Source organism: Bos taurus, chromosome 24 (assembly GCF_002263795.3).
Source record: "Bos taurus isolate L1 Dominette 01449 registration number 42190680 breed Hereford chromosome 24, ARS-UCD2.0, whole genome shotgun sequence".
NCBI lineage: Eukaryota > Metazoa > Chordata > Mammalia > Artiodactyla > Bovidae > Bos > Bos taurus.
The window spans coordinates 3823179-3847905 of NC_037351.1; the positions used below are offsets into that span (position 1 = coordinate 3823179).

At 38.3% G+C, this 24727-nt stretch overlaps 1 protein-coding gene and 1 long non-coding RNA gene across 3 annotated transcripts in view; one reads left to right on the plus strand and one right to left on the minus strand.

Moving 5' to 3' along the window:
- Window positions 1–24727, minus strand: part of ZNF407 (zinc finger protein 407) — a 385365-nt gene that overhangs the window by 251662 nt on the left and 108976 nt on the right. The gene's annotated exons all lie outside the window — the stretch shown is intronic.
- On the plus strand, window positions 7468–22901 carry LOC112444184 (uncharacterized). Its single transcript, XR_003032424.2, has 2 exons — window positions 7468–8253; window positions 20926–22901. It is a non-coding gene; the product is annotated as an uncharacterized lncRNA (long non-coding RNA).

The window sequence follows — 24727 nt, forward strand, 5'->3', positions numbered from 1 at the left end:
TAAAAAAACTGAGGTATAATGGAATTAAATATAGCAATGGAATTATTTCTATAAACAGTATACAGAAGCCTATAGTAAAGTGCCTAGAAATGCAAGAAATGAAGTTCAGTCCAGTTCAGTCACTCAGTAGTGTCCGAAATGCAGTAAGCCTCGATAAATGATTGCTATTAATAAATTAAGAGTCTCTTCCTATCCAAGCATATAATTCTGATATTGTCTTTATTGATTAAATGGGTAAGAGCTATAATACATGAGGGTGTTTATGTCAAGGAATAAAACAGCAATCAATAAATTCACCAAAATGGGGACTTCTATTTTTACGTGTAATTTGTCTTCAAATTTCTTCCAGGATATTTTGTGTAAACTGACAATGCAATAATATCAAATGCAGCCACGTCAGTGAGGGGTGGTAACCAGTCCTCCTCTAGCCCTGTCTTAGAGGAAATCAGAAAAGGCTGAGCCCGCCGGGACCAGCAGACAGCCACTTCCAAGGCTCACACATGATCTAATACTCAATAAGAAATATTCACTGGTAATTTCCATTAGCTGAGTTGCCAGAGTGTACTGCTAAACTGTTCAAAAGTGCTATTTCCAGGGCTTACTAAAGGCACTTATGGTCTAATGGTAATTGGGGGCTGGGGAATTTTTAAATTTATTACTTTCAAAATATTATTTGGCAAACAAGAATATTCAAGTTGCAATTTATGTGAAAATGAACTGAAACTGATCCTACCAATTTAATATGCCTATCCAAACCAAAGCGTATTGAGCTATTTATAAACAAAAGCCCCAAACTGAGATTTCAGAATGATACAATTATCTGAATTGAACACACCACCACAAGATATATGCAGATAAGGGTAATCTGTGTGTTACATCAAGGTTCACACATAGTTAAATGTCTTTTGATGAACATAATTAAACAAAAAATTAGAGCACAATAGAATGTATTTAATAATAAAATTTTATAGAACAGAATTTAATCTTTATTTAATGATTCAGCAGGCATATCAAAAACACAGAGTGCTTCAGGGAGATAATCATCACCATCAATTACTGCTGCACTGAAGAGACGCACAAGTGTCGATTAATAAGAGTTCTGGGTGACTTATTTTCCTATAACAATTTACAATAAAATGAACTAAGTGAACCAACTGAAATAAGAAACACTCAGGAATTTTTGAAATAATAACAAAATTCTGGATTACTTCCTTTCCCTTTTATAATTCTCTTATCTAAAATAAGATATGTTAGCAAATGTTAGCTTTACAACTCATTATTTCAGTTACAGACTGCAAAGAGAAAATGTGAATTAGAAAGAAGAATGACTATGCCCCTAAGACTGGCCCGTGGGTCCTCCTCAGGGGCGGGCGGTGCTGGTTGTCTACTGCTCTGCGCACCACGACAGGCAGAGGCAGAGCACTCCTTCTGTCTTGGTGAGAGATTGGACGCAGATGAAGACGACGTGTACACGTGCACAGATGGCCAGGGGTAGAGTCTGGCGGCTCTGCAACATGACAACGTGGATAAGCCAAACCACACTTACTAGAATTCCACTCTCAAGATGTACCAATTATAAACCACCAGGAGAGAGTCTGGGGGCGGAAAACAGGGGGCGGAAGTGGAGCAATCGGGGCTCACAGGTATTATCATTGGGATCATCTGATTGTCATAAAGCAGCAACAAACTCCCCTCTCCACAGTCAAGGGGTTTTCGTGACTCCTGGTCCAACTGTATACATATAAGCAGCTGAGGAAGAAACAGGCTTCTACAGAAAGCACCACCAGCCCCTCTCCGGGTCCTCAGGTAAGACAATGAAAACATTCAGAGGACTCCATCTGTCCTCAGGGCTCCAGCCCATGCTTGTGGGTTCCATCCAGTTCTCCCTAATTTACACCCTTTCTCACATCTCAACTGCCTACCCTGTAGCTTTCAAGTTCCAACATTAGATGCAACGATAACACTTTACAGAGACTGGATGAAAAGCTCCTACTGAAGTATAAGACCAAATCCCTATAACGAATCCCTGAACTTTAGTCACAACACACACACACACAGAGTAATATATGTATATGTATATTCCAAATGCCTGACTAATTCAAAAGTTACATGATGGAGAGACAGGGATTTACTCTTACCCGTGTAAAACTAAAAAACCAACAACATACATGAAATAACAATTTTTAAGACACAGGACATCAGACTAAGAAAGTGATCTGATTGAGACAATTGTCAGACAGGTTAACAAAGTGCGGGGAGGTAGCAGGAGAGGAACAGAGTCCCTGACTTGAGACAAAATGAGACCATGTAAAGACCAGGCAGCTGGAACTTGGAGGACAGATTACGGAGAGGAGAAACCTACACATACAGAGAACTGAAGATCTGCAGAGGGAAGGCAGGGCGCATTCAGCTAATTATTGATCAAGCTGATGTGTGAAGGCACTACACAATGGTAATATAGGAACATGCAGAAAAGATTAGAAGGAACAGCACAAGTCAGTGCTCACCCAGGGCCAGACTGTGCAGAAAGGTCGGTCTCAGCAGCGGAGAAGAATTAGCCACAGACTAAGATCTGTTCGAACCTACTCAAAAGTGAAGCACAAAATGTGAAACTTTTTTCAACTGAATTAACTGCATCCCAAAACAAGGCTAAGAATGTGTACTGAAATGTATATCAAAAGTTACGAGCAAAAAAAAAAAAAGTTATAAGGAGCTAAAGCAGTGGTGAGAGGAAAAGTTACAGCTATAAAATCTCTATTTTTAAAAAGAAGAAATACTTCAAATAAATCAACAACCTAACTATCCACGTTAAGAAACAAGAAAAAGAAGAACAAACAAAACCCAATACAAGCAGAGAGAAGGAAATTAAAAACTAGAGTATAAACAATGAGGAAAAATAGCCAAAATCAACAAACTCAAAAGTTGCCTATTTGAAAAGATCATCAAAACTGACTAACTCAAGATCATCTACCAAAAAACGCTACAACTAACGTGGTACTGAATGGTGAACAAATGAATTACACCACTCTTAAGTTCAGGAACAAAACTGGGATTTATGCTCTCATCACTTCTGTTCGACACTGTATGACATGTCTCAGCCAGGGAACTCGGGCAAGGAAAAAGAGACAAAAAGGAATCCAGATTGGCAAGAAAGGATACGTATTCACAGTTGACATAACCACGTACATAGATCCTAAAAAAAATCAACCAAAAAACTAACAAACAACTATAGCAATGTTGCAGGATACATTATTAATATTTAACAAATCACTGGTACTCTATGCACTAATGATAAAGAAAAAATAAAATTATGAAAACATTTAAAATATGTAGGAATAATTTTAAACAAAAAAGTGCAAGATATTCACTGAAAATTGTCAAATATCATTAAAGAAAACTAAAGACTTAAGTAAACAGACAGATATCCCATGTTCATGGATTCAAACACAATATATTACAGTTACAACATATAGTGAACACATAACCCAGCAATTCCACTCCTAAGTATGTACTCCAGGGAACTGAAAAACCTATGTCCATACAAAATTTGCACATGAATATTCAGAATAGCAATAGCCAAAAGGTAGAAATAATCCAGATGCCCATAATACCATGAATGGACAGAGAAAATGTGCTATATTCATATCATACAATAGTGTTCAGCTATAAAAAGAAATGAAGTACTAATAGATTAACGTTATAACATGGATGAATCTGGCAAACATGCCACAAGCCAGGCACAAAAGGCCTCATATTGGATGATTGAATTTATACAAAATGTCTAGAAGAAGCAAATCTATACAGACAGGCAGTAGATTATGTGCAGATGAACCAAACTGAACAGCAGATGACTTTTTCTCTGCTCACAAAGAACAGAGTACACCACTCATTTAGGTATTCATTCTTTTTTTTTAATATAGATTTATTTATTTTAATTAGAGGCTAATTACTTTACAATATTGTATTGGTTTTGCCATATATCAACATGAATCTGCCACGGGTGTACATGTGTTCCCCATCCTGAACCCCCCTCCCACCTCCCTCCCCGTACCATCCCTCTGGGTCATCCCAGTGCACCAGTCCTGAGAGCACTCTGTATCCTGCATCGAACCCAGACTGGCAATTCGTTTCATATATGATATTATACATGTTTCAATGCCATTCTCCCAAATCATCCCACCCTCGCCCTCTCCCACAGAGTCCAAAAGACTGTTCTATACATCTGTGTCTCTTTTGCTGTCTCGCATACAGGGTTATCGTTACCATCTTTCTAAATTCCATATATATGTGTTAGTATACTGTATTGGTGTTTTTCTTTCTGGGTTACTTCACTCCATATAATAGGCTCCAGTTTCAACCACCTCATTAGAACTAATTCAAATGTATTCTTTTTAATGGCCGAGTAATACTCCATTGTGCATATGTACCACTGCGTTCTTATCCATTCATCTGCTGATAAACATCTAGGTTGCTTCCATGTCCTGGCTACTAGTTTCCACATATTACATATCAGTAAAAAGAGAACTACAAACGATTGATGAGAATATTATTGTGTATCTTGATAGACCAAAAATATTGTTAAATGATTAAGTAGGTGAGATTCAGTAATGCCTAAAAGAATTCTGGACACTTTCAAAGACAGAGTAAAACATAAAGATAACTAGAATTTGCTATGAGGGGCAGTTTCTGGCAGAAGAAAATTATGAGAAAAAGTAAACCCATTTGAGAACCTGAGGACTGTGACTAGACTATAGCATCAGATCAGATCAGTCGCTCAGTCGTGTACGACTCTTTGCAACCCCATGAATCGCAGCACGCCAGGTCTCCCTGTCCATCACCAACTCCCAGAGTTCACCCAGACTCACGTCCATCGAGTCAGTGATGCCATCAGGCATCTCAACTTCTGTCGTCCCCTTCTCCTCCTGCCCCTAATCCCTCCCAGCATCAGAGTCTTTTCCAATGAGTCAACTCTTCTCATGAGGTGGCCAAAGTACTAGAGTTTCAGCTTTAGCATCATTGGTTCCAAAGAAATTCCAGGGCTGATTTCCTTCAGAATGGACTGGTTGGATCTCCTTGCAGTCCAAGGGACTCTCTTTGGTGTTGGTCTTCTCCAACACCAAAGTTCAAAAGCATCAATTCTTCGGTGCTCAACCTTCTTCACAGTCCAACTCTCACATCCATACATGACCACAGGAAAAACCATAGCCTTGACTAGACGGACCTTTGTTGGCAAAGTAATATCTCTGTTTTTGAATATGCTGTCTAGGTTGGTCATAACTTTCCTTCCAAGGAGTAAGCGTCTTTTAATTTCATGGCTGCAGTCACCATCTGCAGTGATTTTGGAGCCCAGAAAAATAAAGTCTGACATTGTTTCCACTGTTACCCCATCTATTTCCCATGAAGTGGTGGGACCGGATGCCATGATCTTAGTTTTCTGAATGTTGAGTTTAAGCCAACTTTTTCACTCTCCTCCTCCACTTTCATCAAGAGGCTTTTTAGATCCTCTTCACTTTCTGCCATAAGGGTGGTGTCATCTGCATATCTGAGGTTATTGATATTTCTCCTGGCAATCTTGATTCCAGTTTGTGTTTCTTCCAGTCCAGCGTTTCTCATGATGTACTCTGCATATAAGTTAAATAAACAGGGTGACAATATACAGCCCTGACGAACTCCTTTTCCTATTTGGAACCAGTCTGTTGTTCCGTGTCCAGTGCTAACTGTTGCTTCCTGACCTGCATACAAATTTCTCAAGAGGCAGATCAGGTGGTCTGGTATTCCCATCTCTTTCAGAATTTTCCACAGTTGATTGTGATCCACACAGTCAAAGGCTTTGGCATAGTCAATAAAGCAGAAATAGATGTTTTTCTGGAACTCTCTTGCTTTTTCTATGATCCAGCGGATGTTGGCAATTTGATCTCTGGTTCCTCTGCCTTTTCTAAAACCAGCTTGAACATCAGGAAGTTCACGGTTCACATATTGCTGAAGCCTGGCTTGGAGAATTTTGAGCATTCCTTTACTAGCGTGTGAGATGAGTGCAATTGTGCGGTAGTTTGAGCATTCTTTGGCATTGCCTTTCTTTGGGATTGGAATGAAAACGGACCTTTTCCAGTCCTGTGGCCACTGCTGAGTTTTCCAAATTTGCTGGCCTATTGAGTGCAGCACTTTCACAACATCATCTTTCAGGATTTGGAATAGCTTAACTGGAATTCCATCACCTCCACTAGCTTTGTTCATAGTGATGCTTTCTAAGGTCCACTTGACTTCACATTCCAGGATGTTTGGCTCTAGGTCAGTATCACACCATCGTGATTATCTGGGTCATGAAGATCTTTTTTGTACAGTTCTTCTGTGTATTCTTGCCATCTCTTCTTAACATCTTCTGCTTCTGTTAGGTCCATACCATTTCTGTCCTTTATCGAGCTCATCTATAGCATGGAGATAAGCAAAGAGAGGCTGGAAAACTATTTCACAGACAAACTATAAGGGAACTGGAAAATGACAGTATGGGTTTTACATAGTATTCGATGTGTTTCCTAAGAACAGAGCTATAAATGGAAAATATGCTTTAGTAAACAATTCTGTTGGAAATAAAAAGTCCGCTTATTGGGGAAAAAAACAATCCAAAACCAGTGAACTCATCTAGCATTCAGGCTTAAAAAACATAATTATTTAAAAGAATCTAGCACTCTTAGCAAAAAAGCTGATTCTAGGCCTGGGATATCTTACTGTGCCAGGAGTAAGAAAATGCTCAAAGAATGACAGGCCAAAGCAAAAGAATGAAGAAAACAGTGTGAACAGGCTACCGCTGGCCAGCCTGGGGTAACGCGAGCCACAAACACAACAAATATGGAAATGATTCATAAATTTTAAAACATCCGCGTGTGTCCAATGACACACAAAAACAAACCAAAAAAACCCCAGATTTAAAAAAAAAAACCTCTTCCAACTAATAGATACAGGAGTAACAGATATGCTACAAAATGACCAGAATTGATCCTCAAAGCTTAAACCAGCTGTCCTCTTTCTCCTCTCAATAACCACAAATACAATTGATTTTATATAAAGAATATTTTTTCTTTGCTGAATGAATTCTGTCCTCAGTTTGCTTTAGAAAACTCCAAAACAAAGGTGCCAGACGTTCGTGCTTATCTAACTTTTATAGTTGGTAATAAGACGCTTCGTTTCTCCAGTTTCTTCTTCTCAAACTAATTTAATTTCCACTCCCTACAGTATTAGAGGAAAAATAATGGCTTCTATTATTTAGAGATTTTAGTCCCCAAATAAGATATTAAAACTTGGGTCTGCTCTTATACGTTCAACCACAACAACTGCATCAATGTTTGCAAACCCACTATTATCAGAACAACACCATGCTTTACTTCCTAAACTGAAATTACTCAGAAAAGTGAATTACGAAATGTATGGTATGACACCTCAGGAAACTCATGAAAATTGTTTGTACACTGTTGTTTTGTTTCTTCCTATTTCTTTCACTGCAGTTCCAATTTCTTCAGAGGATGGCAAGGAAAGTATGAAAACCAAAAGGACTAGTAGCTCATTTACCATCATTGACAAAGTAAATACCCCGTAACACTAAAGAGCTGCAGCACTTGGGCAAGAATGGCACCGTTACTAAAAAATTCAAGTAGATTCTTGGAATAATAAAAGCCCTACTCAACAGGACTTGATAAAGTAGCACTTTCTGGCAAAAAGGTGAAGGGGAAGTGAACGCAGGAAAGCGTCACGTGAGGAAAGGTCAGACCAGAGCAGACCAGACTGCCGGGACGGGGAGGAGACGTGTGTACACGGGGCTCGAGTGCTCCTCCGGCTACATATGATATTTTGCAAAGCAAAAATGACTGAGATGGAAGCTATTTTGCATGGTACAGTGGCGATGGCTAACAAATGAGGGTTCTGTGGGCTGCATGTTAGGCCCCCGCCTCATCTGCCACCCCTAATGACAGCAGCCACCTGCTGTTTTATTGTCACAGCTGGAGCCAGTTCACACTCCTTGGTGCTGAGTTCTGCCCATGAGCACCACACGCTCTCCTCGCCTCATTACTTTGATGAACTTTTTATGGTCAGCACCCATGAAGACCTCATCTAGGACTGCGCGACACAGGCTGGCTTCAGGGAGTCCTTCCAGTTACACAAGGTGGTAACGGAGAGACAGGAGAGCTGCCTGTCTCTGTCAGCGGGCGCAGAAGGGCCCGCACGCACGATGACACTGTGACACTGCCGGGCCCACGACAGGTAAGAACATCAAGAAAGTCTCATGCTGAATGCTCTCCTTTCCTCCTCGTTGCGATGTAAAGATCGCAAGACGCTGCCATAATGAAGCTTTTTAATGGTACATGTTATTACAGAAAACCTAATGTACTGTTTATGATTACCACCATAAAGTTACAATTCTTTTCATTTTCTATAGATTGAAAGTCATAGGAAAAATTTTTTCCCCTTAGCTTTTAAAATAAAAAGGGATAAAACGGAAGTGGACTCAAAATCTTATTTGAATCAATAAACTATGTTAAAATAAGACTTTGTGAGTTGTTTTTAATGTTTCTTAGTAAAACAAAAAAATGCAGCAATAATACATCAGCTGATTTTAAACTGTCATGCATAATTTTGACAAAAGAAAATCTGCTTGAATACTGGTATCCTGAATACCATAAAAATCTCACAAGCTTTTACTGATAATTGCTGACCAAATATATACAGAAGTCATTGAAAAATAATTTTTTTATCGCCCCATGAAGAAATGAGCAATGTTCAGCTCCTTCTGTCCAAATCAGATAACGTTCCACATCCTGGCTTACCTTCCGTTACACCACTAAGTACCTCCCTCAAAAAGACATAGCTATTCAGATAATGCTAGGAGAATGTTTTAATTCACCTCAATAGGGGTACATTTATGATTCTCCACAAGTACTTGTGGGCTTCCCACATGTATTCAGTGGTAAAACATGGCTCAGTGGTAAAGAATTCACCTGCCAAGCAGAAGACCAGGGTTTGATCCCTGGGTCAAGAAGATCCCCTGGAGAAGGTCATGGTAATGCACTCCAGTATTCTTGCCCGGGAAATCCCATGGACAGAGGAGCCTAGCGAGCTGCAGACCTTGGGGTCACGAAGAGTTGCACACAACTCAGCGACTAAGAAACAAGTACTACAAGCCAAATGTGTGTCCTGTGTTGAAACCTAAGCCCCAGTGGCGTTAGGAAATGGGGATGCCGAGAACAGCTTAGGTGGTACGGTGGAGCCCCAGTGAAAAGGATTAGTGTTCTTACAAGAGACCTCATGCCATAGTGCTCTCTTGCCCTCCAGCCATGTGGGGACACAAGGAGATGGCCATATATCAACCAGGAAGCAGATCCTCATCTTACACCAAATCTGCAAACACCTGAACCTTGGAATTCCAGCCTCTGGAACGATGAGAAATAAGAATCTGCTGTTTAGAAGGTGCCCAGTGGAATCTGTTAGAGCACCCAAATGTATTACAGCAAAAGAGTAAAATTTTAAAAAGTGTTTTGTTTAAATAATATTTGATATTAACCAAAGAATACAAGTAACTCGAGGTAAAAATGAAGTATAATATAAAGCAACCTGGGTGCTCTTCCCTAATCTCATCTCACTGCCTACTCTGAAAAATAACTACATGGAGAATCATTTTATCATTCCTTTACTTGATTTTACACTTTTACCACACATGTACATATCCTTAAGCAATATAATAAATGTAACAGTATTATATGATTTTAACATAATTATAATATAATAATGTAATGTTTTATGTTAATATAAAATAATAAACAATATATTGCTTTAGTTCACCTTATTTTTGAGCTTTGCAGTAATGAACATTTGGGTTGTTTCCAATTTTGGGGATTATTGGACAAAACTTTTTTTTTTTAAAGTTTCTATTGTAGTAAAAATTTCTCTGAAATTTATCAGCTTCTAAGTGCTCTGGTCTTGCCCTATTCTCATTTTCTCCCCTAAGAAAACCTCCTATAAGTCTAAATATAAGAACAGTAAATGTGTTTCCATTATTCATAAATTAAAAATATATTTACAAACAATGGGCAGCATATCTACAACCAATCAAACTAAATAATAATATCTAAACCTCCATCGGAACCTTTTACAAGTAATAACTCTTACCATTCAAAGACAGTACTGAACACACAATGAGAAGAAACCACTGTAAACCAAACAACAGTGTGTGGTCCAACCAAAACCAGTAGTCTCCATGTTTGGGAAAAACGGACCTTCACCACTGCTCTGCTGGGCACCCATAAATCAGAGCCCACAGTAACACACAAAGGATGGCCGATGTTGCTTTTCCAGGGAACCTGGATAAAGGAATTCGAGCAGTGATTATCGTAACACACCAACACCACCAGGAGAGAGCTAAGAATCAATCCTACAAACTATACTTCTCCTCAAAATTCTACTCAAGTCCAAAATCCAAAATTTAAAAGGAAGCACCTCTTCTACGAACAAATTCAGCCTCTCCTTTACAACCCCCATGTCTGCTTTCAAAAGGAGAAACCTGACATTTAAACTTCCATCAACATAATCTTAATATAAAGATAATAATGCAATTATCTAATGACATTTGTCAACAGAATAGCCTTAGATATAGTATGATCTAACTAGTTAGCTATTACAACAGTGGGTATTCAGAACACAATTTTTGTTTCAAATTTGAAATTAAAAGGAGCAGATACAGAGTAAAAGTAGAATTCCCTCAAAAGGGAAAAATTAATCCTTATTATTTATTTGGTACTCTATAGTAAGGAAATCAACATTTTCTAATCCATCAAGAGGTAAAAAGCATAGCAACAACTTCAATGTCCATTCTAAAATTCAGGACAGGTTCCGTTTAGTTCATTCACTCAGTCATGTTCAACTCTTTGAGACCCCATGAACCGCAGCACGCCAGGCCTCCCTGTCCATCACCAACTCCCAGAGTTTACTCAAACTCATGTCCATCAAGTCAGTGATGCCATCCAACCATCTCATCCTCTGTCAACCCCTTATCCTCCTGCCTTCAATCTTTCCCAGAATCCGGGTCTTTTCAAATGAGTCAGCTCTTCGCATCAGGTGGCCAAAGTATTGGAGTTTCAGCTTCAACATCAGTCCTTCCAATGAATATTCAGCACTGATATCCTTTAGGATGAACTGGTTGGATCTCCTTGCAGTCCAAGGGACTCTCAAGAGTCTTCTCCAACACCACAGTTCAAAAGCATCAATTCTTTGGCACTCAGCTTTCTTTATAGTCCAACTCTCACATCCATACATGACTACTGGAAAAACCATAGCTTTGACTAGATGGACCTTTGTTGGCAGAGTAATGTGTCTGCTTTTTAATATGTTGTCTAGGTTGGTCATAAATTTTCTTCCAAGGAGTGTCTTTTAATTTCATGGCTGCAGTCACTATCTGCAGTGATTTTGAAGCCCCCCAAAATAAAGTCTGCCACTGTTTCTCCATCTATTTGCCATGAAGTGATGGGACCAGATGCCACGATCTTAGTTTTCTGAATGTTGAGCTTTAAGCCAACTTTTGCACTCTCCTCTTTCACTTTCATCAAGAGGCTCTATAGGTCTTCTTCACTTTCTGCCATAAGGATGGTATCATCTGCATATCTGAGGTTATTGATATTTCTCCCAGCAATCAATTCCAGCTTGTGCTTCCTCCAGCCCAGCGTTTCTCATGATGTACTCTACATATAAGTTAAACAAGCAGGGTGATAATATACAGCCTTGACGTACTCCCTTTCCTATTTGGAACCAATTTCTTGTTCCATGTCTAGTTCTCACTGTTGCTTCCTGACCTGCATACAGGTTTCTCAAGAGGCAGGTCAGGTGGTCTGGTATTCCCATCTCTTGAAGAATTTTCCACAGTTTATTGTGATTCACACAGTCAAAGGCTTTGGAATAGTCAATAAAGCAGAAATAGATGTTTTTCTGGAACTCTCTTGCTTTTTCGATGAATCCAGCGGACACTGGCAATTTGATCTCTGGTTCCTCTGCCTTTTCTAAAGCCAGCTTGAACATCTGGAAGTTCACGGCTCATGTATTGTTGAAGTCTGGCTTGGAGAATTTTAAGCATTAGCTTACTAGCATGTGAGATGAGTGAAATTGTGCGGTAGTTTGAGCATTCTTTGGCATTGCCTTTCTTTGGGACTGGAATGAAAACTGACCTTTTCCAGTCCCATGGCCATTGCAGCATTTTCCAAATTTGCTGACATACTGAGTGCATCACTTTCACAGCATCTCTTTTAGGATTTAAAATAGCTCAACTGGAATTCCATCACCTCCACTAGCTTTGTTCGTACTGATGCCTCTTAAGGCCCACCTGACTTCACATTCCAGGATGTCTGGCTCTAGGTAAATGACTACACCATGATTATCTGGGTCATGAAGATCTTTTTTGTGCAGTTCTTCTGTGTATTCTTGCCACCTCTTCTTAATATCTTCTGCTTCTGTTGGGTCCATACAATTTCTGTCCTTTATTGAGCCCATTTTTGCATGAAATGTTCCTTGGTTTCTCTAATTTTCTTGAAGAGATCTCTAGTCTTTCCCATTCTATTGTTTTCCTCTATTTCTTTGCTATGATCACTGAGGAAGGCTTTCTTATCTCTTCTTGCTAGTCTTTGGAACTCTGCATTCAAATGGGTGTATCTTTCCTTTTCTCCTTTGCTTTTCGCTTCTCGTCTTTTCACAGCTATTTGTAAGGCCTCCCCAGACAGCCATTTTGCTTTTTTGCATTTCTTTTTCATGGGAATGGTCTTGCTCCCTGTCTCCTGTACAATATCACAAACCTCCATCCATAGTTCATCAGGCACTCTATCAGATCTAGTCCCTTAAATCTATTTCTCACTTCCACTGTATAATCGTTAGGGATTTGATTTAGGTCATACCCAAATGGTCTAGTGGTTTTCCCTACTTTCTTCAATTTAAGTCTGAGTTTGGCAATAAGGAATAAGTAAAAAGCATAGCAACAATTTCAATATGCATTCTAAAATTCAGAAAAGGTATATTCACACAAAGCCTCTGTGAAAGACCCCTACAGGTCTACAGTTATAATAATTCTTATTGCTACATTTCTATGAAAGAAATATTATAGCTATTGTCCTTTGCAATATAATCAGAAAATGTACATACATTAATACCTTTCAATTATAAACATAACCAGCTTTAGTGAAAGAAAAATCATGCCAAACATAAGCCTATATCCTCTCCATGCATTTATTTAGTTTGAAGGACCTTGATTTAAATCTATATTTTAGGTTTAAATGAAAGATAAGTTAAAATCACAATAAAGAATATATCAATATACCATGTTTTCGTTAAAGAGAAACACTTTAGTATAATTTGGAAAAAAAATTGCTTTAAATTTCGTGTCATCTACAAATGTAAACAAAACAGATGATCTGATTAATAAAATAAATATATACATAAATAAATAAATTAAAAATTCACTGTAACTATCTGTGCAGAAATACTAAGCTAGAATTCTTATTCAGAATTTTCTGTAATTTTAAAATATTCTATAACCAATGTCTTATTTAATAAAATAAAAACATAGTAGCTAGAGGCAAATTAATTTTTCTTGATTTCCCAGCCAGCCTCTCATGCTATTTAAGAGGAAAAGCATCTAAGCAAACTACAAGTTCCATCATGTTGACTACAGAGGTGGCATTTCACCAAGTCTGTAACATCATGGACCTTTACAAAGAAAAACCAGTTCTGGGCCATGGTCAGCTCAGAGGTCGTGAGTCCACTCGCTACCCTACTTCCATTCTCACATATAGTATAGTATGTGAGTGTCGTGATGGAGCCCTGGAGGTACAAAGATGAATAAAAATATCCCTGGGGAAGCTCCAAGCTGCCTCAGGGCAGTGAGAACATACAAATCAGGGACCGTTTCCCAAGAAAGTGACCAGTAAGAGAGGAAACCTGGGGAGGAACACTGACTACATCACCAATCCTCAGGTTAATCTACTGCCTCCAAGTCAGGAATACCAGTGTTTCAGCCAGAGGTTAAACACTGGACTCCATAACATGAAATAACTGGAGAGCTCAAATTGCAATCAACTAACCAAAGGGCCCGTGATGTCACTGAAGGACTTGTGCCAAGAGTTACAATAATGTGTTGTCCAGTGTCACTTCATTCTGATTCTGAATACCGATTTTGAGATAGAGAAATGACTTAAAAACATCCATTTCAAAGGTGAAAAAAATACCACCATATTTACGGCCTAATTAAACACATGACAATTCAAAAACATTAAACTATGAAAAAATGTGTCTTATGAGCAGAAAGCAGGTAACAAATCATAAGACACCTATTCTTTTAGAGGCAACAAACACAATATATAAACATGTAAGAAAACAAAATGTCCCAGATAAAGGCAGAAGGAGTACAGTAAAATTTCTTTCACAACATCTTTAGATTGCAAGAGGTTATCTCCATTAAAAATACCTGTATGAATACCAATTAGGGAATTTCACAATCTTAAAACTGTGACAACTCATTAGGATTTTATCACTACTTATCCTAAAAGGGAATATTCTATACTTCAAATAAACTTTACAATGGTCCTTATCTGATTTAGTAATTTAAAAACTCACGGAGAATCTTTTTTATTTCATAAATATGAAAGCTTCATATTATCATCCTATTACCTTATATCTAAGGAAGAACCAAAACATTAAAGGAGAATTGGGGTGTCACACACACACACACACACACACACAAGCAGGTGGATAGGGCTTCTCCAGCGGCTCGGCGGGTAAAGAACCTGCCTGCCAATGCAGGAGACCTGGGGGACACAGGTTTAATCACTGAATCAGGAAGATCCCCTGGAGAAAGAAATGGCACCCTCCTCCAGTATTCTCGCCTGGGAAATCTCATGGACATAGGAGCCAGGCGGGCTACAGTCCATGGGGTTACAAACAAGATAAGCCTAACCAATCACATTCCTGTCTGTTCCAGTTGGGGAGCAAGGAGAAACAAAAGTTAGTGCTATACTGTTTTTTTTTAATATATATTTTTTCTATCTGGTCATTATCACTCACTTCCATAATTCCAGCAACTATATAATAATGATTCTTAAATATTTTTTTGCTTATGTCCACATAAAAACAGGCACACATTATTTGCTGCTTGAATCTCTCGTTCAAGCTCTAAACTCGACCTCCAACTACCTGCCATTTAATACATATCCCCAGCTAAATGAGGTCACTGTAAATCCTGCATAACTTAAATGCTTCCCGCGACACTGTAGTCCCTAAGCACTGCCCCGTGCCCCCTCTCGGGTGTTCTCTCCCTCTGTTTCTAGCTCATCGTCCAAGCTTCACACCCAAAGCCACCCTTCCCCACTGCGAGTCAGCTTCCTACATCTCCCAAATCTTTCCTCCTCTCTCCACCCTTCCTAGTTTCCTTACTTAGTGGTTTCCGAACAATTAAAATATGGGTCCTAAATGGCCTCAATGTCCATAATTATTCTAAATTCAGTCATTAACTACATCAAGAACACACCATACATAAAGTAAGATACTACTTTTTATCCAAACCACAGCACTTATAGAAAAAGACTGACCAGACAAGACACTAAGACAACACAGGTGGAGCGTCCCTTCACTTCAGTAGAAAAATCTGAGGAGAGACACTGTGGGTTACTGTAGCCACGTTCTACAAGCAAGGAAGAAACAACGGGGGGAAAAATTGTTTAAATACCCAACCAATTCCTAAAATAATATGAGCCGAACAAAAAATGGTAATCTTCATCTCTGAGTTCTGATTTTACTTTAAACAAAACAGCAAAGAGCAGACTTGTATGCTTTATTAACAAATATTCAAAATAGAACAAAGCATGATTTAGGCTATCTCTAAAAAATATTAGGTTGAACTAAATAGAAAAAAGGCAGCCCCAAAATCAGCAATTTCTTATGTCTCAAACTAATTCAGGTACTGGTCTCATCTCTCTTCAAATTAAATTTCACTATATATTTAAGAAGGCAAATATTTAACTGTTCTTTCAGGCTGTTAATTTCTAAATGTTATTCTTTTATAGTTAAGGAAGTATGTCCTCTTAAATATTACAGTAAGGGGGAGAGATAGGGTTCCTTACACAATTGTTCTCTATGGAAAATCCATTCTCTTAATATCCTCAATTCTATTTTAAGTCTTCCAAATTTCATCTTTACTAAATCAAATGCAGAGCATAGGAAACATGAAGAATCAAAAGCAACGCTTTGATGACTATACACAGCTAATGAGCTAAAATACCCAGAATCATCCCAGAATGTAATGTACCATTAAAAAGTACTTCAGGAATTCTTCTCATTGTTGTCTCAGCTTTCCCAATTGATTTGCAGAATTCCCTGGTAGCTCAGCTGGTAAAGAATCCCTATGCAATGCAGGAGACCCTTGTTAGATTCCTGGGTCAGGAAGATACACCCTGGAGCAGGGATAGGCTATCCACTTCAGTATTCCTGGGCTTCCCTGGTGGCTCAGCTGGCAAAGAATCTGCCTGCAATGTGGGAGACCTGGGTTTGATCCTGGGTTGGGAAGATCCCCTGGAAAAGGGAACAGCTACCCACTCCAGTATTCTGGCCTGGAGAATTCCATGGATTACAGTCCATGGGGTCACAAAGAGTCAGACATGACTGCACAACTTTCACTTTCACATGCAGAATTCCAGGCAAGAACCATACTGCTTTTGCCTCGTAAACTTTTCTTCACCCCAGGGTTCCACTTTCAATGCTACAGCAGGTGATCATAGTAAAATCTGGCTGGACAGTTTATTCAGAGAGAATGACAGTCCAGACAGCACCTACTCTCGGTTTGCAGCCTCTGTCACTGACATAAGAGAGGAAGTTTCCATGCCCAGTGTACTCTTCATTGTTACAAAAACTTAGGCGTGTACATTTGACAACCAAGGGAAATTGTCAATGTTTGAGAGATACGGATTCAACATGGAGACTAAATATAAAATAGTTTGGGTGAATATCAGATATAAATTTATGAATTTAAAGATAAAGTCAATCTCTAGTCCAAGAACATATCTTCAACTCCAGGGTCCTAATAACATGACTTCACAGTGTATCTGCTGCTGCTGCTGCTAAGTCACTTCAGTCGTGTCCGACTCTGTGTGACCCCATAGACGGAAGCCCACCAGGCTCCCCCATCCCTGGGATTCTCCAGGCAAGAACACTGGAGTGGGTTGCCATTTCCTTCTCCAATGCAGGAAAGTGAAAAGTAAAAGTGAAGTCACTCAGTCGTGTCCGACTCTTAGCCACCCCCTGGACTGCAGCCTGCCAGGATCCTCCATCCATGGGATTTTCCAGGCAAGAGTACTGGAATGGGGTGCCATTGCCTTCTCCGTCACAGTGTATCTAGAGTTGGCCAAATTAAAAGAAAACAAAACAGATGAATAAATCAGGATACTATTATATTTAGATAAAAACCATGAAAAAATACTAAATAAACCAGAATGCTTATATTGATTGACCAGCATGAATTATCACCGGTTTATAAGGCCCATGGGAAGTCAAGTTATAATTAAAAGGTTGATTCATTGAGGATGCAGGAAAGAGCTAGTCTCCTTGTTATACTAATAAAGCTACCCAAAATGAGGGCTCTCTGCCCTACACTGTCCTATAAATGCTTTTACAGTGCTTGCTTTTTGCTTAAATAATTCAGCTTACAGCTGTCTTTCATCACATCCAAGTGAGATAAAATAGTCATTTTAATTAAATTACAAAGGTTATTTTAGGCTAATTTAGAAGCATGTACATGCCTGTTCAAATTATTTATTGTACATATGTATGTTTACTGATGTGTATATTTGCATATACATAAAGTTTCAGATACATTATATATATATACACACACATATACATACACATGTATACGTGTGCATGTGTGTATATAAGATTTTCCCAGGAAGTCTTAATCATAGTCATATACCAAAATTACAAAGGATGGATGTCTCAAGATTCAAGTAATGTAAAAAGTCTATTGCAAAGGAGTTTTTATCGTATAACCTGACTAAGAGATAAGTAACTCAAGACATCAAATATTTTACTTCAGGAAAGTTCACATTCCTTTTCAAATCTCCTTAAAGTGACTTACAATTTCTATGATATACCTGAAATTAACTTTAGAAATTCTAGTACTCATCTTCCAGTGTTCATTCAGAAGTACAAATCCTACAGTATTCAATTCATATAGACAGAACTGAACAGAAAATAATGTCTGACTTCTTAATTGAATAGTGAACATAAAGAAAGACACTGAACTCACCCAAGACATGGTTACCACTGTATACTTCTAATTTTCAATCCATCCCCAAATTTTATATTGTATGACACTTATCTTCATAATTTCAACTAATATTTACAGAAATCAACAAAATATCATAAAACCCAACATAAAAAACTTTCAGAGTTTGAAATGAATTTGTCCTTGTTTTAGAAAGCCAAGTTTTTAATAAACATCCAAATGCTCTCAAACAGAAGACATACAGCAAAAGATCCTATTCATATATATATATGCATGCTGCATGCTAAGTTGCTTCAGTCCTGTCTGACTCTTTGTGACCCCACGGACTGTAACTCGCCAGGCTACTCTGTTTGTGGGATTCTCCAGGCAAGGATATTGGAGTGGGTTGCCACGTCCTCCTCCAAGGGATCTTCCTGACCCAGGGATCAAACTTGTGTCCCCTGCACTAGTAGGCGGGTTCTTTATCACTAACACCAGCTGGGATGCCCTCACACAAACGCACATATATATACATATATATATGCATAATTAGCGTTTTAAACGATTATACCTAATTTTACTAGAATTGCTTTAAATCTAGAATGTGTAACACCACCCTAAGAATTTAAAAATTAGCATCACTCCAAATCAGAATATTAAAAAAACTGTCTGTGATCCTCTGAAAATATATACCTAAACATGTGTGTGCGTACATCTATATTTGTGTGCACACACACTCACACACACACATTGACACCTGTAGTTCTTTGGTGAACCTGTATACCTAGAGGTATATATGAGAAAGTACAGTGGTCACTTATGGCATTGCTGCCGCTGCTGCTTAGTCGTATCCGACTCTGTGTGACCCCCATGGACTGCAGCCCGCCAGACTCCTCTGCCCATGGGATTCTCCAGGCAAAAATACTGGAGTGGGTAGCCATGCCCTCCTCCAGGGGATCTTCCCAACCCAGGGCTCCAACCCGGGACCTATGGCAATAGGTCCAACAATAATAATAAACAACCAACAATAAATAATTTTTCATCTTTACAGATAACAAATAATCATGATCGCTTAATATATATGCACATATAAACGTATAATTATATATTGATTAGTTTAGCTTTTAGCAAAACACATGAGTATATCATATTTCTCCAGAGTAAGATAGTATTTTTTAAAATTATACAACAGACCATTAGCATTGAGTGAATTTATTTTCCCCAACAGTGCTAAAAATATGCAAAATTTTCATTCTTTAGAGTTGCATAGTAAATGATTAACACCAGCTCTGCTCATTATCTCGCTTAACAAAACTTCTCTAAAAACAAATAAATCAACAATGCCTCCAACATTCCTGAATAAATAAATTATAGACCTATTCAGTGGCAGCAATGATATTTTAAAAAGCTGTTGCAAGCTCATTGTACAATTTTATTACAAAACCGCATCTGATGAAAGAAAAAATTGTCCACTTTTTCATTCTCTACATAGTTTTACTCAGAGGAATGGCTTCTCGAAGATGAAGAAACTTTATAATAGCAACATATCTAGGAAGTGTTAACCCTGTGTTCCAACAGATTATAGTCACTGCTAATTAGGAGCTGATACTTCTCATAAAGATACTTTTAGGAGCTAAGAGTATTTTTCTCTCATAATGAGAATATGAGGATAATGACAGCTAATAGGAGCCATCACTATACGATCAGAGACCATAAATGAGAACATTTGTGTAATGGGAAACATAATTCTTGACTTTAAAAATATGTATTTAGATAGGGTTGCAGAGAATTATCCTTATTTTATTTTTATACAACCCCTACCACTTTTGCTCTGAACAGATGCCATGAAAACAACTGGCAAAGGTATCCTGTGTGTCCCAGTTTCCAGTAAAAATAGGCATTATATAATGGCTGTACCTACATTTTGTATTTTTTTTTTAGATCTCAGTACAGAAATAGTACTAATTAAGCATAAATGTTAAGAGGAAAAAATTAATGAAGTGATGAAATTGCATTATTTTAAAGTGAAAATCAATGTATTCTAGGATTCAATAAAGCTCACTAGGTAATAAGTCTACAGCATACTAAAGATGTAAGCTAAAATCTAAAATTAAAGCTCCAATGAGTTAACCTATATTTTATTCAAACAACCACTAAAAAACCATTTTCTTTTATGACTGACAAAAGTTATAATACTAGAAGATCTAATATAGAAAAGGCTTTATCATTATTCTAACCTTACCATTAAAAATAGCCTTCAAAATAATCCTACCTAAAAGATTTTTGCTATTTCAAAAAGCAAACACATAAAATATTTCGGTTCAAATCACAATATGCTTCTCCACTGCCATAACCTAAAAGATTTTTCTTGGAATTAAAAAAAAAAAAAATGCATGTAAATTAAGGTGACTGAAACATGCTTTCATCTAGCAGAGTAATATGGTAGCTATTCATCACCTGAAGTCATAAAACACTAGGTCTCGTCCTTAGCATATTCTAATGAAGCCTATCATGCAAATGAGAGTGACCTTTTCCTTGCATTCTGCAAGTTCACATTTATTCCAGGAGTACATAGAGTTTGCCAATACAAACTAGCCAAAGACTGGTAATTACTGTAATCAATTAGTAGTTAGTGTCGTTCTGCTCATTTTCAGCTAATGTCAACTAAGCCATTTTTGAGAGAGCCACCCTTGACAACAGCTTCTCTGTGGTTGTTTTTTTAAAATGGGGAAAAGAAGAAAATAAGAAGACAGAAAAACCTTCTGACTTTCCAAAATGGCCACAAGGTTGCCTCCCTCCACGCGACATGAAGATTCAAGACAAGGCCCTAAAGTTGGTAAGGGACAAAGACGCCCGGGTAAAGTTGGGTATCCTTAAAATGACATTGAAGTTTCCTGCCTCTACAATTAAACATTAATATTTAAATATTTAAATGAAGGACGCTCCCCCGCGCCACAGTTCAGACTTGGTGGGGCTTGAGCACTCTTCGCTACGGCTGAGTAAACAGGCCGTACCCTCTGCTCGGGGACAGTCCACTCTGCCGACAGTTATGGATAGGAAGCATTACGGCAGCCAGTAATTAAAGGAAAAACTAATACTGTCTCAGAGATGCGGAAGTTTGTAAAGGAAAATCATTTATCATGGCTTACAGTTCTCACAACTGAAAAGAATTATCTTCTCTTTTAGCACATATCCATTTGAAGCCAGTGTATTTACTAAACTAAAAGCAGGTTCACTGGCCCATCTTAACAGCATCAGTTCATGACAACAGAACAGAAACAAAACAGGTCACAGGAAATCTTCTACATGGATTACACAACGTAACACCTCAGAATTTAAGAACTGGGCATCAAAAAAAAAAATTATACTTAAGGCTGTTGCATCACAAGAAAACCAGACAATTAAACATCCACAGTAATTTCCCTTAGCATAGTTGTTTGTTTAAATATATCAAAAGGACAGAAGGAAAACATCTTTGTAATTGTTATTTGCCAAAGAGTAATGTTAATTTCATATCCACTAAGGGCCTATCAATGGACCTGGCCAACATGTGAAGGACAATATATTCAACACTCACCTATGAAAATTTATGAGAGACAAAAAGGGAACATCCCTATGCTAGAGAGAAAATGAATCTGTAGTATCTCAGAAGTTATCGGAAAAGAGAAAATACTAACAGTGTTGAGATGAGCAATTTCACTGAGATTCCTGAATTCAAACAAACAGCAGAACTAAATGCCAACCTTGTTTGTACATGTCGAGCTGAGACACCCAAGGTCATGTTTTCCTTGAATCTGTACAATCCAGGGCCTTTTATAAAATGAACTCTGTGCCTACTAAGGAATTACTGATTTTAAACAAAGAGAATTTACTTGGGAGGAGTATTACAAGGGTAAAGTACATATACAAAAAAAAAAAAAATGACAAATGAACATGTGTGTGTGTGCTTTTCTTCTCTCCAAAAAATGTAACTGAAAACCAAAATGTAAATATTTTTTTAAAAAGCACAAAATGGTATATCATATATGGTATATGGTATATCAAGTTCATATACAAGTGAGGACATTCAGCTTCTTTATTTCCTGGTGCTTAAAACATCATTCTTAGATATCGGAGAATATTTAAAACTTGCAGTGTCTTTTGAAAACTTAAACACATCTATAAAAGATTAAGGGCCTGTGGAAAAGAAAACTGTCATATGAAGATAATCTTTTTGTAATCTGTAAGCACGCATAGAAACGCCTTTCCAAAACAAAAAGCCCACGAATGGCAAAATAAAACTGAAGCACGGAAATGTCACAGGTGTCCACAAGTGTCTCCTGACAACCTTCAAAGGTCAACCTTTCAAGTCCCTGTCTACCTGTGGGGCTGCAGAACCCTGGATCTGAAGTGTCCGTTTTCTCAGTGCGATGAGGTAAGAAGAGCAATCAGGTGGCCGTAAGGGGTGACGGTGAAGATTTATTGGCTGACTTCCGGGGCTGCTGGAACCAGTCAGCTCGCGGGGCTTCAGACGTGTGGATCCTGACACAGAGCCCAACAGCAGGAAGACGGCGCCTTCCAGTCCTGTCAGAACAATCACGCCCCGTAGGTCCTGACAGCTACCGAGAGGGGACAGGAGCAAACGCGACAAGCGCAGAGGAAAAACAGCCAGGAAATTTGAACGGCCTAAGGCTTCTTACAAAAGTGACGCCGGGCACGGAGCAAGGAGCCATCGCATGACTTGTCGCCAAGAAAAGGCTCACAGGAACTGCTTCCCCAGAGACCCAGGCCCGGGATGCGGCTGCTCCGGCCCAAGATGAGGTCCTTACGGTAAACACTTCCGACAAGTGGCGGCCCGAGTCCTGTGAGGACACTAATTGTCCATGAAAGCTGACCCGCAGCAAAGCAGCACCGCTCAGTCCCCGTAGCCCGGGCTCAGGCGCGTGGACGTGATTGCAGGCGACAAAAGACACTCACGTGTCACGGAGGACACCAAATGCCGCAGCATCACCCGGCCTGCTCCCAAAGGGGGCCCTGCTCGGACTCTGTGCTTCCTGATGGAATAGCCAGACGCCAGCACAACACCCGTGGTTTCCTCACGTTTTCAGTCTAGTTTCTGTTATTCTACTGATGAGAAGCAGATAAAGTAGAGTGGCAATAATATTTTCTTTAAATTAGATGTGGTTACTTTATAAATAAGAAATCTTATAATGAAAAAAACACTGAAGAATTAACATTAAGTTTCTGTTCATACATACTCCATGAATGATTTAATGCTACTAAAGTGTTTCAATTTGTTAAGAGTGCTTAGTATAAAAAGCAGTTTGGGCGAATATTACATATTGTAATTTACAATTATTGCAGCATTTCAATTTTTCCATAAGCTAATGAAGTGCATAAAGCACCTTTCTAATGCAGTAATTTAAAACTACATTAGGTAACTTTAAATTACCTTGCTTATTATATCTTATAAAAAAGTCATAGAGATAAAAACTAGTATTTTAATTGATAATTTAACAGTTAAACATTTTTTACTTGAAGCAGAAAAATGTGTTGAATAAAACCATACGCTGAATAAGCTGAATAAGTTACCATAAGGGTAACTCCTATATTTAAACCAAAGTACAGTAAATCTATTTAACTTTGGAACTATTTCAATGTTTGGGTTGATCTACACATAAAAAGTATAGAAAATTAAATTGATTAAAAATTAAACTTATGTAGTCAGTGGATCTCAAAGTTACCTATTTTATATATTGTGTAGCTTTCTAAACATAACATACTATAAACACTGGGATTTTTTTAAAAACTGGTAATAAGACAAAAATAAGCAGAGAAAAGTGAACACTGTAAGGCAAAATAAACAACCACACACTTTTAATAACTTTAAAAAAAATGAGTTATCATTTATATGGATATTTAAAACAAAATTAAAATGCTTGCTATTAATTAGGTGAAATTCTATGAGATTTATAAAGCATTTTACACTCAGTTCTTGACTACCCACTGAGGGATAACCTGATCAGGTGCTTATCCTGGGTAAATCTTGCTTGCTTTGACAATTAGCACGAACATGCTTTCCTTAATTATTTGTTTTGCTAAGATAGGAAGAGACATTCACAAAATGGCATCATTACTTAGATCTAAGTTAATTCCCAAATATTATGTATCTATAGTCCAATACAGCTAACTACAAAAGTCTCAGGGAAGCATATGAAAGGCTCTGACGGAGCTGGAACTTTACACTAACCACCTGGGTGACTCTGTTGACACCCTTTTATTTGCCCTTTTTACTTCCGGGATTCCTTATCTGTAAAGTGAGACATGACCTCCATGATTTCTTCCTCTCTGGGAACTAGTACTGGTCCTACATTATCTGAATGTTGCAAATCTCTGGATCACCAGCATCCAAAAGGCCTATGCTTGTGGAAAAGGGATGTTTCTGGGCCCAGCTGCAGACCCACTGGACGGGGGACA